At 42.1% G+C, this 16490-nt stretch overlaps 1 long non-coding RNA gene across 1 annotated transcript; it reads left to right on the top strand.

Moving 5' to 3' along the window:
- Positions 1 to 1587: 1587 nt before the first annotated feature.
- On the top strand, positions 1588 to 14186 carry LOC148685665 (uncharacterized). Its single transcript, XR_015950229.1, has 3 exons — positions 1588 to 1779; positions 1978 to 2033; positions 14057 to 14186. It is a non-coding gene; the product is annotated as an uncharacterized LOC148685665 (long non-coding RNA).
- The last annotated feature ends 2304 nt before the right edge of the window (positions 14187 to 16490 follow it).

Here is a 16490-nt window from a genome sequence, read left to right as displayed (position 1 = left end):
CATATCAATGAAACTACCGTAGACAAGCAACTGGCTGGAATAAAAGAAAGCAAGAGCTACTGCTGCAATTCAGAACAATATTGGTGTGTTTTCTTTGTTATTTTAAAAGATTACATCAACCACTTCATTACTCTTTGTTAAAAATGTATTATATCTAATGTTTTACTTTGCTTTAGTGCAAAGGGCGAGGAACCTTTTTTGCCTGCTCAACTGCACTTGCCTACCTAAATTAAGATAAGGACAGCTCCTTTTGGTTTTATGTGGAATTAATTCATTCACAACCTTTTAATAAGATGGGCATTACAAATGCTACAAAGGCATGAAGTCAGCCTTCTGATATGACAGCAAATGTTTGTGATAGGGAATAGTTCTAGGAACGATCTTGGAGCAGAGCTGCCACATCACCATCACTGGTTGCTGGGTGAGAAATTGACAAGTTCTCACCGTACTAACAGCACCCGCTCATTGGAAAACCTAAGTGGTTACTGTTAGAAACGGAAATAAAAAGACTGTCCTGTTCACTTTTTTCTAAGACATGTTGTTTTCAGTCAATTTCAGCTAAGATTTAAGTAACAGATAGTTAATACTTAATGACCACTGCAAACATTTGTGAGACTAGAACTTCATCACAGAATCACAGGCCTCCTGACATTCTCTGTGGGCAATAGAGGAAAACCAGTTAGTACTTTAAGACATTCAAGAACTACTCAGGCTCTACAGTAATGGAGCAAGTTATCCAATAGATCAGCCTTCACCAACCTTATGCCTCCCAGATGTTTTAGACCAGTGTTTCTCAAACCTGGGTCTTTAGCTGTTGTTGGACTGCAATTCCCATCATCCCTAGCTATAGCAGGACCAATGGTTAAGGCTGATAGCTAGTAGAACTGCAGCAGACCTGAGTGATGGTGGCGAGGCACGGAGCTTCGCGCCGGGAGCGGGAGCCTGGGGCTGCCACACTGCTGCGCCCCTCAGCCTTTGCTTCTAGGGGGGGCAATTGCCCCCTCCTGCCCCCCTGCCTACGCCCATGCTTCCTTCCATAGCTGATGCTATTTGCAATTTTAAGAACCTGAACATTAAATGCAAAGACATATTTTAGCATCCTGTGCAATTTGGCTTTCACTTGCTGTGCCCTCACAGGTAGTAGGAAAGTTTGGAAGCTGGTGGCTCACGGTGACATAGTAGATTGCACAATCTAACAACCATGCAGGAGAAGACAGCACATGACAACTCCACCTAGCATCTAAAATGCAACAGATAGCTTGTTGTCCACAATATTTGCTGCAAAGTGGGTTTTTTGTTTTTTTGTTTTGCTTTTTTAAAAAAGGAACATTTCAAAAGGAAATCAAATGACCAGAACGTTTTCTTGTCTGCAGCTGGGATGGCTTTGTTAATTGTTCTGTGATGAGCTGATACAAGTCATGTTTTCCTTTCCTTTTCCACAACACCTGTTTGTGTCACTAGAGTCACAGCACAGCAGTTATTGACTTCGGTTGAAGCAGTGAGTGCTGGTGAACTTCTCTTTGTCCAAGGTTGCTAAGTTATAAAACCACAAGTTCCACAACAGGCTGGTAGATGACAATGTTTTGTTGTCGTCTCTGAACAACAGACAGCACTGAGGCCTAAAGGGCTGAGGCTTGTGAAGCAAAGAGAGTTTTGAAGGCAGACCAGAAATGTACCCTGGGACTATAAAACACAGGCAAAAATTCATCACAGGGTTTTGCTGAGAAATGGTGCCATTGTTTCGAAAACCTGGACAGTTAAAACTCCCTCAGGCTGCAGGTAAGAGTTTGAAACCAAAACACAATGCAGAGGGACCCATCTGTTGACACATCACACACTCCTGCTTTTTTATTTTTGTTTTTGTTTGTTTGTTTCCCTGTGGTGCATAAAAATTAGCCTCATACATTTTATTTATTGTCTGACAAAATTTTATGTGGCAGGATTTTACTTTTTATTTTTATCTTGCCTTGTCTCCAGGTGTGTTGCTTCTTCCTGCAGGAACATTCTGGAAGGATCTCTGTGATATCTTCAAAGTAAGTCAATGCAACCAATTTGTTTGATTCTGTTGTGATGCTATGATTAAAAAGGAGATGGCTACATTTCCTGAATCAAACAGAAAACATGAGTGTAGTGTAACCTTTAAGATAATATGCTGATTATATATGGCATTTTATTCAAGCAACCAAGAAATTGGGAGTGAATCCAGATAATTTAAATTTACGCTCCATCCCATGATTCACAAAGCATGATGTTGGTTCAAGATGCATGCAAAGGAAATATGAGCAGATACAGAGAACACACCTGGAAAAGAGAGGGCAAAAAATTAAAATGGAAGCAAGCCTACAAAGACAAAAATAATGTTTATTATTTTATTTTCACTTGGTTAAAGAACCAGGAAAGATAAATATATAGCTATAAAACAAACAAACAAAAATGGGGGGGGCAAGCTATGTATCATTCTTAGACATAAACACATAAAGCTGAAACACATAAAAATAGTATGTTAAGAAAATACAGTGTATCAATTAAAATCAGCATCTTCCAAGAAGATAAATCCAAGCTATTAAATTAATTATGGCAGGTTTAAATCACTTCACGAAAGGGAATCTTTTTTAAAGCACAGGAATATCGCTTTAAATTGCCAGAGGGAATCTCTCTCAATATTGAGAATCACATCGAGGGTACCTTCAAACCCTTTGGGGAACGAGTTCTGAAAAACAGGCTTACATAATTCTTTGATATATCTTCATATAGGTTATCTGTAGCTATGAGCCCTTCCCCACCCCCAATGTAATAATAAAAAGATTGACTTTCTTTAATATTTGCTATCATGCAACCCAACCTAGCAGTTCGAAAGCACGTCAAAGTGCAAGTAGATAAATAGGAACCGCTACAGCGGGAAGGTAAACGGCGTTTCCATGTGCTGCTCTGGTTCTCCAGAAGCAGCTTTGTCATGCTGGCCACATGACCTGGAAGCTGTACACCGGCTCCCTCGGCCAATAATGTGAGATGAGCGCGCAACCCCAGAGTCAGTCACGACTGGACCTAATGGTCAGGGGTCCCTTTACCTTTACCTTTTATCATGCAACCCAATGATATGCATGTTTGCTCAGAACAAAACTCCACTTCCCAGTAAGTGTGCCTCATATTATTACTTAATATATTATCCATTGGACTGCAGCATCGTTAACTCTTGGGGAGATTAACAATGATTGGTTTTGAGAAAGTATTCTTTGTGCTAATATAATATTTACTGCAGATAGCAATGGCTGCAGTTCAGCAAAACAATTTCCTCAGTTCCTGAGGCACTATGAAGCACAGACGTAGTTTGCAATGGCACGCACAGTGTCCTTTGTGTGCCAGCATGAATGCATGTGACTGGCCCACTAGGGTCCATAGCTTGGAAGCCAATACTGGAAGCCAAGATGAGCAAACAAATTTCAATGGCTGCATAGGGTAACCACTTCATGTATCACCAAAAATGACACTGATTTGCATAAAACCTCCATATGCTAAATCTGCATAGACACAGATTTAGAAATAATGTATATAATTTACACAGAAATACATCCCACCATAGCACGGAAGACTGTTACATTGTACCTGCTCGGTCTGATGTCTAAGTGCTAACCGTTGACAGGCAACTTCAAGGAACCCTGCTCTCCTTTCTTAGGGTCCTTTATCTTCAAACAAGGCATCAAAACCAGCTGTACCAGAGTGTGACACCTAACTCAGGAGGCAGACCCTAGAGCAGGCATCCCCAAACTGCGGCCCTCCAGATGTTTTGGCCTACAACTCCCATGATCCCTAGCTAACAGGACCAGTGGTCAGGGATGATGGGCATTGTAGTCCAAAACATCTGGAGGGCCGAAGTTTGGAGATGCCTGCCCTAGAGGATGGCGCCTGCCCTGTGTCCCCTAAGCTTCCCTGCTGTGCTCAGGTTCCATGAAGAATCCTGTGCTATTGCCACTGTTGAAGTAAACTCAGCTCCCAAACCGTTCAGTTTCTTTCTGTACATGAAATGCAGGGAGGAGGCCATTTTGTCATTTGCCTCAGGGAGCAAAATGTATTGGGCCAGTCCTTCACAGAGGACTCCTTCAAATAGAAGATTGTCTGCTGTAAAGTAGGATACATGACCCTTTGGGGATGGAGTAGGGAAGAAAAAGGGGTTGTTTAAAATATGGCTATGTTAATAACAATAGGTGGCTTTTCCATTCATTGCCTTTCAAGATATCACAATAACAGTTGAGACACCTTTCAGTAGAAAGCTTCTTTCCTATATTAACCAGCCAGTCTTTGCATATACCTGACTGCATGGAGTGACCTTTTCAAAGTGTTTGATATGCCCAAAAGTGGGAGGCAAGAGCAGGGTAACAATCAGCATTTGAATGCCTTTTGTTATTACCATTCTTTGATACTGACATTATGCTTTGTCTGTCAGCCTCACACCTGGGAGTTCTGCCTATGCCAATGACTAATAGTGATATAATAGCATAATAAGGGGCAGAGATTGGATCTTTCCTGGCAGATCTAATAATGAATTTCAAAAGTCAGTTTCTCAGATGTTTGTCATTTCTCTGTTTATGAATGACTCTGAAACTGAAGTTTTCTGGAAGCAGTGGAAAACCTGGCAAATGAGCAGTTGCCACCTTTCAAATTATGTGTTAAGTGGTTCACACTTAGATCCCATTGCTTTCTATCAAATCTCTGCAGATGAATCTTCATACATTATGTGTAATATCCTGCAAACCTGTGGTTTCCAACCATAAGGAATCTTCAGTGCATTATAATCTCTGATTCCTCAAGAATCATTAGGAGGAGATACCAAGACAAATTCAAAATAATAAATACATTTGAAACCAACTGCTTATTTTGCAATCTAATCTTAAATATGGACAAAATCAGAATATTCATCTTTGCTGTGAGTCTTGCACCCCACCCAACCTCAATGGTGCTGCTATCAGGATTAGCTCTGGGCCCATTCCAAAGATGATGAGGTTGCCACCAGCTCTGCACTTGGTCCCAAGAGTGACAGGGTAAAGCCTTCCTGCACAACTTCCCTTGCACTAAAGCAGAGGTGGGGAACCTGTGCCCCTCCGGATGTTGCTGGACTAGCACTTCCATCACCCTTGACCATTGGCCAAACCAGTGGGAGATGAAGTCCAGTAACATCTGAAGAACCACAAGTTCCTCACACTTACTCTAAAGTGCAGCAGCAGAAGGAGAAACATGAGCTGCAGGTTTAGCCTATGACTTATGACTGCATGCAAAATCTATACTGTGACGCCTTCTATGCATCCCAACAGAGTTATTTAAAAATAGAATGCAGAGACATATTTTCTTCTGAGTTTTTAAAAACCACTTTCTAGATGCACTTCACAGGTTTTTTTATAAAAAAAAATGGAGAGAAAACTTGCTATATCAAACAGCTGTCCGTGGGATTTGTGGGTTTTTATGGAGGGGGTGCATAACTTCAGTTTTCCAGTTTGAACATAAATTACTGTATAGTTAGTTTTAACTGACTGTAGTGTTTTTATTTGCGATTATGTTGTTTGATTATTAGTACTCATCACCTTCTACACAAGTGTCTCAAGGTGATGTACAATAACAATAGCAAAAAGACCAACCAAAAACACAAAACCCAGCAGATTTTTTATTTTATAACAGTACAAATTAGTCATCCACGGCAGAAACACACTGCATTATATTGGGTATATTTGTTTTATTTTTTTCTTTAACTTTGTATTCTGGCCTGGTATCTTTGTAGCTGCATGGCTATCTATAAAAACTTTTATATATCTATTGATCTTATATATTAAAAGATAAAAATATATATTCAAAGGTGATATTCATAAACTTTGTAAATAAAATGTGCATTTTGACACTTACATGTTGTGCATACTGTGAGCATTTTCTGTGAAGCACCCAGTGCAGAATTCAGAGGCCACATTCAAGGGGCACAGATAGCATTTATGACTACCTTCCAAAAGTTTCTTTTCTCAAGAAATGTTGTGGTATCCAGCCCTGAATATACACATACAGGGGCGTACCCAGGATCAAAACTAGGGGGGGGCAAGAGAGGGGAAGAGAGAGGGAAGGAAGGAGGGAAGAGAGAGAAGGAAGGGAGAGAGAGAAGGAAGGAAGGAAGGAAGGAAGGAAGGAAGGAAGGAAGGAAGGAAGGAAGGAAGGGGTGGGAGAGAGAGAAAAAGAAAGAAAGAAAGTGGGGGGAAGGAAGGATGGACAGAAGGATGGAGCTCCCGTCCGCCCACCCCCCAGCTCAGGCTGCTTCTTCCCCCCCCCCCACACACATTCCTGTCGCTGGCTGCAGCCACGGAGGGGGCGAAAACAGCCCGATTTCCATAACCCGCAGTGACTTTCCACCTTCAGTTTTCGGAGGGGAAAAGTATGGGTTATGGTCCGTAAAATACGGTGATTCTTTGGCTTCTAGGGGGGCGGCTGTCCCCCCTGCCCCTTGCTGGGTACGCCCATGTACCCATAGCTTTTACCTCTCACCTTATATTCCTTTTGCCTTGCTGTCACTGTTTGAAGTCATTTGTAATCCAAGCTGCTAGAGACAAGTACACAGATCTGCCAAAGATCTATTCATCTATTACCTCTTCGCTTGTATCTGGGATATAATCTTATATGTACATGTTGTTGTTGTTGTTGTTTAGTTGTTTAGTCGTGTCCGACTCTTCGTGACCCCATGGACCATAGCATGCCAGGCACTCCTGTCTTCCACTGCCTCCCGTAGTTTGGTCAAACTCATGTTCGTAGCTTCGAGAACACTGTCCAACCATCTTGTCCTCTGCCGTCCCCTTCTCCTAGTGCCCTCAATCTTTCCCAACATCAGGGTCTTTTCCAAGGATTCTTCTCTTCTCATGAGGTGGCCAAAGTATTGGAGCCTCAGCTTCACAATCTGTCCTTCCAGGGAGCACTCAGGGCTGATTTCCTTAAGAATGGATAGGTTTGATCTTCTAGCAGTCCATGGGACTCTCAAGAGTCTCCTCCAGCACCATAATTCAAAAGCATCAATTCTTCGGCGATCAGCCTTCTTTATGGTCCAGCTCTCACTTCCATACATCACTACTGGGAAAACCATAGCTTTAACTATACGGACCTTTGTCGGCAAGGTGATGTCTCTGCTTTTTAAGATGCTGTCTAGGTTTGTCATTGCTTTTCTCCCAAGAAGCAGGCGTCTTTTAATTTCGTGACTGCTGTCACCATCTGCAGTGATCAAGGAGCCCAAGAAAGTAAAATCTCTCACTGCCTCCATTTCTTCCCCTTCTATTTGCCAGGAGGTGATGGGACCAGTGGCCATGATCTTGGTTTTTTTGATGTTGAGCTTCAGACCATATTTTGCGCTCTCCTCTTTCACCCTCATTAAAAGGTTCTTTAATTCCTCCTCACTTTCTGCCATCAAGGTTGTGTCATCTGCATATCTGAGGTTGTTGATATTTCTTCCGGCAATCTTAATTCCGGATTGGGATTCATCTAGTCCAGCCTTTCGCATGATGAATTCTGCATATAAGTTAAATAAGCAGGGAGACAATATACAACCTTGTCGTACTCCTTTCCCAATTTTGAACCAATCAGTTGTTCCATATCCAGTTCTAACTGTAGCTTCTTGTCCCACATAGAGATTTCTCAGGAGACAGATGAGGTGATCAGGCACTCCCATTTCTTTAAGAACTTGCCGTAGTTTGCTGTGGTCGACACAGTCAAAGGCTTTTGCATAGTCAATGAAGCAGAAGTAGACGTTTTTCTGGAACTCTCTAGCTTTCTCCATAATCCAGCGCATGTTTGCTATTTGGTCTCTGGTTCCTCTGCCCCTTCGAAATCCAGCTTGCACTTCTGGGAGTTCTCGGTCCACATACTGCCTAAGCCTGCCTTGTAGAATTTTAAGCATAACCTTGCTAGCGTGTGAAATGAGGGCAATTGTGCGGTAGTTGGAGCATTCTTTGGCACTGCCCTTCTTTGGAATTGGGCCATTGCTGAGTTTTCCAAACTTGCTGGCATATTGGGTGTAGCACCTTAACAGCATCATCTTTTAAAATTTTAAATAGTTCAGCTGGAATATCATCACTTCCACTGGCCTTGTTATTAGCAGTGCTTTCTAAGGCCCATTTGACTTCACTCTCCAAGATGTCTGGCTCAAGGTCAGCAACCACACTACCTGGGGTGTACGAGACCTCCATATCTTTCTGGTATAATTCCTCTGTGTATTCCTGCCACCTCTTCTTGTACATATGTGAGTAGAAACAACCTCTGTGGCACTCTTATCAGGTTGAAATGTCTCCTGAGTTACCTCTCAGACCATCCGGCTCGCACTTTCTCCATTGACTGGTACAAAGCTGCCAATGTCATACACAGCACCTGCCCTTTCCCGTTTTACTTTGTCAGCAAAGCGGATCAGGTTGCTTCTGGCACTTTCACAGTTACTGAGCCATCATTACTGGGAAACTTTGAAGGTTATTAACTAAGCAATCTGAAGGCGGCAGGGGATGTGGCAGGGCAGGAACCAGGTTGTAGTGCATCTGCCATCTCCAGCACCCTGCTGGAATCTTGCTGGCACTGCAGGTGGAACAGGACAAGAACAATCCTCTGTCCTTTCCCAGTTTGTTTTGTTTTTACAGTTTTTTTCTCTCACTGGGAAATTAAACTTGATAAACTCACATGGTCCAACAGAGCCATTCAAATCCACATTACTACTACAAAGTGCTGATAGATGTGATGACAGTGCCATATCCGAGTGCAGTATTTCAAAGTTCAAATCGTGGAGGAAAATGGGATGAAAAATACTAGGAAGGGTGCTGAAAAGATGCGGCCATTTTTAGATTCAGCAGATGTAACTTAGCTGAAAACTTTCAAAAGTTGAGAAGCAAACTTGGATAGGCATCTTTGCCGTTCCATGACATTGACGATCAGGATGGCCAAACTGTAACTGTCTAGGTGAAACCTTGACAATTGGATAATCCAAGTTGGATATCTGTAATATGTATAGCAAGTTCAGGGATGGACAAATCTGTTAATTTCATTTTCTCTCAGCTTCACATTTTTCCAATCTTAATTCAGTTCACCACACTCCTGCATCAGTTTGTAATTTTTTTTAAAGTCCCCATGAAATTTTATCAGCATTTTAGTGCCCAATTCTCCTCATATCCAAAGTTTTTGTACGTTATTTTTGCATTTTTGTATATTATTTTCACTAATATATACATTTTGTGCACATTTTTTGGTTGGAAAACTGCATGACAAAATTCAGAGATGTGCAAATTTCAAAGAGTAGCTGTGTATGTTTCAGATATTGTTTTGGGGAATTGCACATTAGGTAAATCTGCATTGCAGTGTGAATCAATTCAAAATTCTCCTCCATCCCTAGCAAGTAGCATCAACTGCCACTTGGTGGTCCGGACATTAATTCTGACTTTTTGTAGAACGCAGTAGCCTGAGATTTGCAACAAAAGTAAACAAGATATAGTGCGACATTGCTAAGATTTTTTTAACTTAGGGACCTTTTTTCTCTGGGAAATTCATGATCTTCTTTTCTGTTTGTAAAGCTAATGATATCTTACTCCTCAGAGGATGGAAGACTTACGTTAAACTCTATTTCAAAACATTGCCTAATCTTGGGGCACAATCTAGGACAGAATTTGGTTCATGCTCAGGTCCCTTAAACACTTTAGACACAGAATATCTTGCTTGCTGACGTAGGGTAAAACATGTTAACAAGCTATCTTTTTTTATGTTAACAAGCTATCTGAGAGTCAGGGCAAGTTCTGTTCTTTGTACTGCAAATATCAGCTGTTATAAAACCTAGGCTGTATTTCTTAATCATAGCATGCCAATGGCTTATATCTTCATTATAGTATAAATTCCATTCATGCAAACATACAGCCAATATGAAGGTAGTGCTTCGTGTCCCTAGAAGTCCTGAGAAATGTTCTACCAATGCAACCTTTCTTTTACTTAACAAAGTATGTTTCTAGTGCTTACGGTGAGTAATCACTTGTGGTTTTGACTATGATTTTGTAACCCTCATGAGAATGAACATTCAAAAATGACAACAGCCCAACTTCCAGTCATTGCAGGAAGCTAGGCTGTAATGAAGAAAACTACAGCATTTGCAATAAAAAAATAAAAAATGGTGTAAATATACTAAAAAGATAATGTGTGAGAGGGAGATATAAACACTAGATATGAGGATCATCCAGTAAAATCAATGGGCAGTAGGTACATACACATGTGAGAAAGATTATCAACAATATCAAAATACTACTGCAGATGATCCTCTTTGCAGACATCTTTGTGGCAACCTTGTTTGTAATGGTTTTATTGTGGTCTGTCAACCTGTCTGCACACCAGTCAGGGTCCAGCCAGCTCTTGTTCTCAAAAGGTCTCCCCCGAAAGAGCTCTGAGATCTCTATACAAAGGACAATGCCAAAGAGAATGCATTACATCTTCCACCTCCCCAGTACCACAAACACATGTCTGCTGAGTATAGAGGATCCTTTTTATACTTTTTCCTCCAAATAGGTTGAGGCATTGTTTGAAAACAAAGGGCAGTAAAAGCTTTTCTAAAGGCAACAAAAGTTAGAAAAGTTAGATCTTGAAAGTACTGTTGAAAATATTGCTCTCTCTCTCTCTCTCTCTCTCTCTCTCTCTCTCTCTCTAATAAAATAAACCAAGGCTAAAGCGCTTAGAAGTTGGCTATCAAGAATTAGCTTGGTGAGATGCACATTGGAGGCACTGTTTTAGGGTGGTTTTGATCCCATTTCCAGGGTTGGTTTCAGATAATAGCATTGGATGCTTATCTACTGACCATCTATTCTGCTGTTGTTTGCTACAGGGACTATCTAGTCCCCAATGCTATTTAACTTCTGTATGAAGCTGTTGGGAGCAATTATTTGGAAACTTGGGGTGAGGTGTCATCAGTACACTCTATCTCTCTGTAATATATGAATTAAGCAAGGCCATGCAAGCCCTGGACCACTGCCTTGACTTGGTGGTGGGTTGGATGAGAGCCAATAAACTGACTCTGAATCCTGTCAAGATGGAAGTGTTGTAGATGGGTAGTTCCTGAGTGATCAGTTGCTTGCTTTGAGGGGTTATCCTTCCTTGGGAGGGCTACTGGATCCATCACTGGCACTAGAAGCTCAGGTGATCTGTGGCTAGGAGTGCCTTTCACAGTTGGCACTCAAACAACAGACTGAGCAGACACACAGGTTGTCTGGTCACAGAGTTCCACACCAGTGAGAAATAAGCATTTCTATTTAAATTAGAGCAATTTCTATATTTGCACCTCAATTTGCAGCCTCTTTTTTCCTTTTGGCAATGCATTTCCTCCTTTTTGTCATAAATACATTACCATCCTTTGGTCTAATCACTATTAAGTTCATTGTGCATTGTTTTTGAAACCAGGCATCTATTGTACCTACAACAGGGTTGTGATCCTACAGCCTAGTACAAAATGAACCCTTTTGCACGGTGTGCATTTGAAACTCAATTCCTCCAAGAAGATTCTTAGCAGGAGTCTACAGGTTTCTGTAAACAATAGTTCTGCTTTTATGTTCATACAGTATCCAGATGCAGTGTCCAGTTTCAACAATGTTTGATGTATGACCACTTGTAGCATCTCAAACTCGCTCATAAAGCACCCCAAATCCTAAGCAACTTTCTGGAAGAAAAGACAATTAGCAATTACCTAAATTTTCTGCAAGTTGCTAACTTTTGTCCATTTCCATTTATTTATTTCCATTTATTTATTTATTGCAATTAATAAGTGGCTGTATCAAGATTGATTTTCTACAAACTGCTAACTGCAGTTGGTTCTCTTGTGTGGTAAAAGCAGATTGCTTCCTTTATTGCAGGCCTCTATTACACCAGGAGGAAAGGAAGGCAGTGTTGATGCAGTTTCATTATTTGCAGTATCTGATTTGCTGATGAATTTCGGGGTTTTTTCGATTTTATTTTTAACTGCTTTCAGTCTTATGTCAGGTCTCATTGGGGTCAAAACCAATTGATATTAAGCAGAATTAAAATCTGCTTAAAATCTGGCTATTGTCCAGATTCAGAGTATGACAGATAGTTGCTGGTCTCCCTCCAAAAAACTCATGAGCATGAAGAAGGGGTGATTTTCAGCAGGAAACTGGCACCCATGCATCATGCTCCCAATCTGGATCAGGTCCCCATGGGACTACCGGTACGTCTCCTTCAAAATAAAAGTAGTAGCATTAACCATGCTTTTAAAGAAGTGTGCTTAATGTTATTTGTCTCTTTCTTCTTGGAGTGTTAGATATTCTCAAAGCACAGCATCATAGTTGTCAAGAATATGCATGTGTACGACCTTAGGTACATATATACGTGGATACATCTGGCTTAAGAGAATATATTGTTTAAGAAGATCTATGAAAGCTCCAGGTACATCATCTTGCAGCACGGGAAGGAGAGTGTCAGTGGATACCAGTAAGGATACTTCAAACAGAAGAAAGAGCAAGTGCCTAGGCTAAAAGCTATGAGTACCAAGAAGTATGGAGCAGAAGCATCTATGATTCTACAGACCACCCAAAGCAAACAAGATGAATTTTAACAAGGAGAAATGTAAAGTACTACACTTGGGCAAAAAAAAATGAAAGGCACAAATACAGGATGGGAGACACCTGGCTTGAGAGCAGTACATGTGAAAAGGATCTAGGAGTCTTGGTAGACTACACACTTGACATGAGTCAACAGTGTGATGCAGCAGCTAAAAAGCCAATGCAATTCTGGGCTGCATCAATAGGAGTATAGCGTCTAGATCAAGGGAAGTAACAGTACCACTGTATTCTGCTCTGGTCAGACCTCACCTGGAGTACTGTGTCCAGTTCTGGGCACCACAGTTCAAGAAGGATACTGAAAAGCTGGAACGTGTCCAGAGGAGGGCAACTAAAATGGTCAAAGGCCTGGAAACGATGCCTTATGAGGAACGGCTTAGGGAGCTGGGTATGTTTAGCCTGGAGAAGAGAAGGTTAAGGGGTGATATGATAGCCATGTTCAAATATATAAAATGATGTCATATAGAGGAGGGAGAAAGGTTGTTTTCTGCTGCTCCAGAGAAGCAGACACGGAGCAATGGATTCAAACTACAAGAAAGAAGATTCCACCTAAACATTAGGAAGAACTTCCTGACAGTAAGAGCTGTTCGGCAGTGGAATTTGCTACCAAGGAGTGTGGTAGAGTCTCCTTCTTTGGAGGTCTTTAAGCAGAGGCTTGGCAGGCATATGTCAAGAATGCTTTGATGGTGTTTCCTGCTTGGCAGGGGGTTGGACTGGATGGCCCTTGTGGTCTCTTCCAACTCTACGATTCTATGATTCAAAGAGAGGGAAGCAGAGGGAGCTCTGTGCTCCTGAATTCTACTGGGATGCAGCTGCTCTGGTTCTAGGCTGCAGCTGCCACATGTACCATGAAGCAATGTGAAGCAATGGAGAGGCAGATCTCAAAATGGTTCCAGTTTCTTGTGCCTACATATGGAAGAAGCAATATTGTCTGCTTCCTGTTTATAGAAAATGAGAAACTGGGGGCAGGGGAGGAGGAGATTATTTTCATGATTTCCTGAAAGCTGTCAACAAGTTTTGTTGGAACATTGGCATGGCAAACCAGAAAACAACATCAGACCTAGGCTGGCTTAGCACACATCCTGTTTGCAAAATGTGGGGTTTTCAAAGCACAGGAAGCACAAAACCTCCAGTTTCAGTTGTCTTGGACAGTCTATAACAGCGGTTCCCAAACTAAGGCCCGAGGGCCAGATGTGGTCCAATCACCTTCTAAATCCAGCCTGCGGAAGGTCCGGGAATCAGCATGTTTTTACATGAGTGAAATGTGTGTGTTTTATTTAAAATGCATCTCTGGGTTATTTGTGGGGCATAGGAATTCGATCATATAGTCCGGGCCCCCCACAAGGTCTGAGGGACAGTGGACTGGCCCCCTGCTCAAAAAGTTTGCTGACCCCTGGTCTATAACCCAGATTTGTCCTTTTTTAACTTCTCAATTTTCTTTTTCTTTTTATATTGATTTTCAGACAAACACAACACAGGAATCCCCTCTCCCTGCCGACAGATGAGTACAGCACTCCATACTTGAAAAGGGGGGGAGTTAAAAGCTTGTCAAGTCCTATTGCCCATCAAATAAAAGTTTACTTCCACAAGTTGCTTTGAGATGCTGGAACTCTTCTTTTGTCAAAACTGCATGAAATTTGTCTGATCTCTTACTGGGTTTTTTATTTTCATATTTTCATTGCCAGTTTTCCCATAAAAATTAAATCCCACAATTGTTGAAACCATGTTTCCATCAAGCTATGGTTAGTCTTGTTGCTGTCATAAGATGAGTAATGAGATCTTTTGGAGTGAGATCTTGAACTTCTGAGTCCTACCTATATTGCTTGAAATATTTCCAGGGAAATATTTTGAGGAGGGTTCAGTTCATCCAAAAGCGCTGGGCTAGTTAGCAAGACCACCTTTGGGAAAGAGAACTCTGTTCCTGCAACAGTTAGCAGTATTTCTTTGGGTGATCCTCCTTAATAAATTTGTCCTTAAAATTAAACATCTTAATCTAAATTTTAGTTGCTCAAATGCAATTCCAAAGGTCCAAAGGTCCTGGGTTCTCCCTTAGATGCAAGTTACGGGATGTATCTGGCTAGTCCCGCCTGCCCAATCAAGAAGCAGCTGGGGAGTAGGGGTGGGTTTTGAACTGGGTTGAATGGTGGGAAATCCTCTTTCTTCTGCTGCAGCCTATAGAAATCTAGGGGCCTGTCCAACATGGACCAGACCAATGTTTTCCAGCATTTGGTTCAACCCTGACCGCCCTTTTTGCCGCAATGTGTTACTCAGATTGCCTTGTTATGGTGTGGTTGCTATGAATGCAGAGATGGCCCCCACTTCTCAGGGCCAGGAAAGGATGTTACCTGAGATCACAACTGGTGGTTGGGCTTTGTCATGCTGGCCACATGACCCGGAAGCTGTCTGCGGACAAACGCTGGCTCCCTCGACCTATAGAGCGAGATGAGCGCTGCAACCCCAGAGTTGGACACGACTGGACCTGATGGTCAGGGACCCCTTTACCTTTACCTTTTTGTACCGGTAGTTACTCTGTTGCCCCTCCAGGGTGGTGGATTCTTCTATAACTATCCCACTCAGATGCAGGCAGAATCTTTAGTAAAGAAGAAGTAGGGATGGGCTTCACAATCTCTCACATTGTGAGAGGCCTCGGGGACAGTGAGAGGTCCCGAGAGTGCCATCCACTTTAAGAAAGGTAGCCTCCTGTTCACCTTTCCAGCACAACCCAGCAGATAGACCCGGCCAAACCTTTTTTTCTCACAGCACCTGGGACATGATCTTCACTTGTATCATGTGTTTTCCTCTGTCCTTGCCCTGCTCCCACTTGCTGGCACAAACGAGAAACAACTCTGCGTGGAGGTAATCAAGGAGGAGAGAAGATGGTATTTGTGAATTGAATGTAAATGACGTACAGACATATTTCAGCAATGTCTTTAATCCTTGTTCAATAGATTTATAAAAAGCCAAGAACAAAGGCATTAATTAGAATCAAAGAACAGGGCAGTTTTGCATTGTTTTGTATGTGAGGATTTCAATTGTGAAAAATAACCGTTGATGCTTAGCACATTTCTAAATATAAAAATCACTGCAGTACTTTTTGTTTTGATACTCTGGCTGTCGGCATAAGAAGAACAAACCCACAGTTTCTCAAGCAGGGACAAAATGCACACGATAAAAAGGAAATAATGGTGAAGGGGTGAGAGAGAGTGAGTGAGATGGCTTTGGAATCAAATCCCTAACACCATCTGATAAGATTATGGCAGTATTCAGATGATTTTTTTTCAAAATCTGGTGGCAGATTAATACTTTGATTCTGACCACAATCCTACACATAAGTAAGGCCATTGAGTTCAATGGGCCTTGCTCCACAGGTTAAATGTGTATAAGCCTGCAGCCTGACCATGTTTCTTTACACATGTAAATGCCCACCCAGTATCCCATCATGAAACCCACTTTTCTCAATCCAAATCTGGAATATGATTTGAAATGGCTACAGCAATTTTGGATTCCACAATCATGGCCACACCCATTAGGCACAGAGAATTGGCTGCCTCAAGAGGGAGTTGCTGGGCAAGAAGCACCAAGACAGTGGAAGGCTGAGCTGTGTGTATGCTCATGTGTATGCTACCAACCCTACAGCCCCACAATAGCCAGCTGCCCTTCAGAGGTGAACATCAGTGTTAAGTAAGATTTAATAGTCAGGCCTGTTGGCTTTTGTACATAAAATGATTGACACATCTGGGGACTTCCGGCGAGCCAAGATGGCGAGCGGCACGGCAACGCATAGCTCCTGAGAGCAATCAGCCTGCCCGTGCCGCCTGGCCAGCCCCCGGACCTCAAAAACCGCCGAGATAGCCGCCGCCGTTGCACGGGCGCCCGGAGAGCCTGGTGGAGCAACCG

This window comes from Zootoca vivipara, chromosome 5 (assembly GCF_965207765.1).
Source record: "Zootoca vivipara chromosome 5, rZooViv2.hap1.1, whole genome shotgun sequence".
NCBI classification, from domain to species: domain Eukaryota; kingdom Metazoa; phylum Chordata; class Lepidosauria; order Squamata; family Lacertidae; genus Zootoca; species Zootoca vivipara.
Note: the sequence above shows the minus strand (reverse complement) of the source record. Positions and strands in the feature narration are given on the sequence as shown.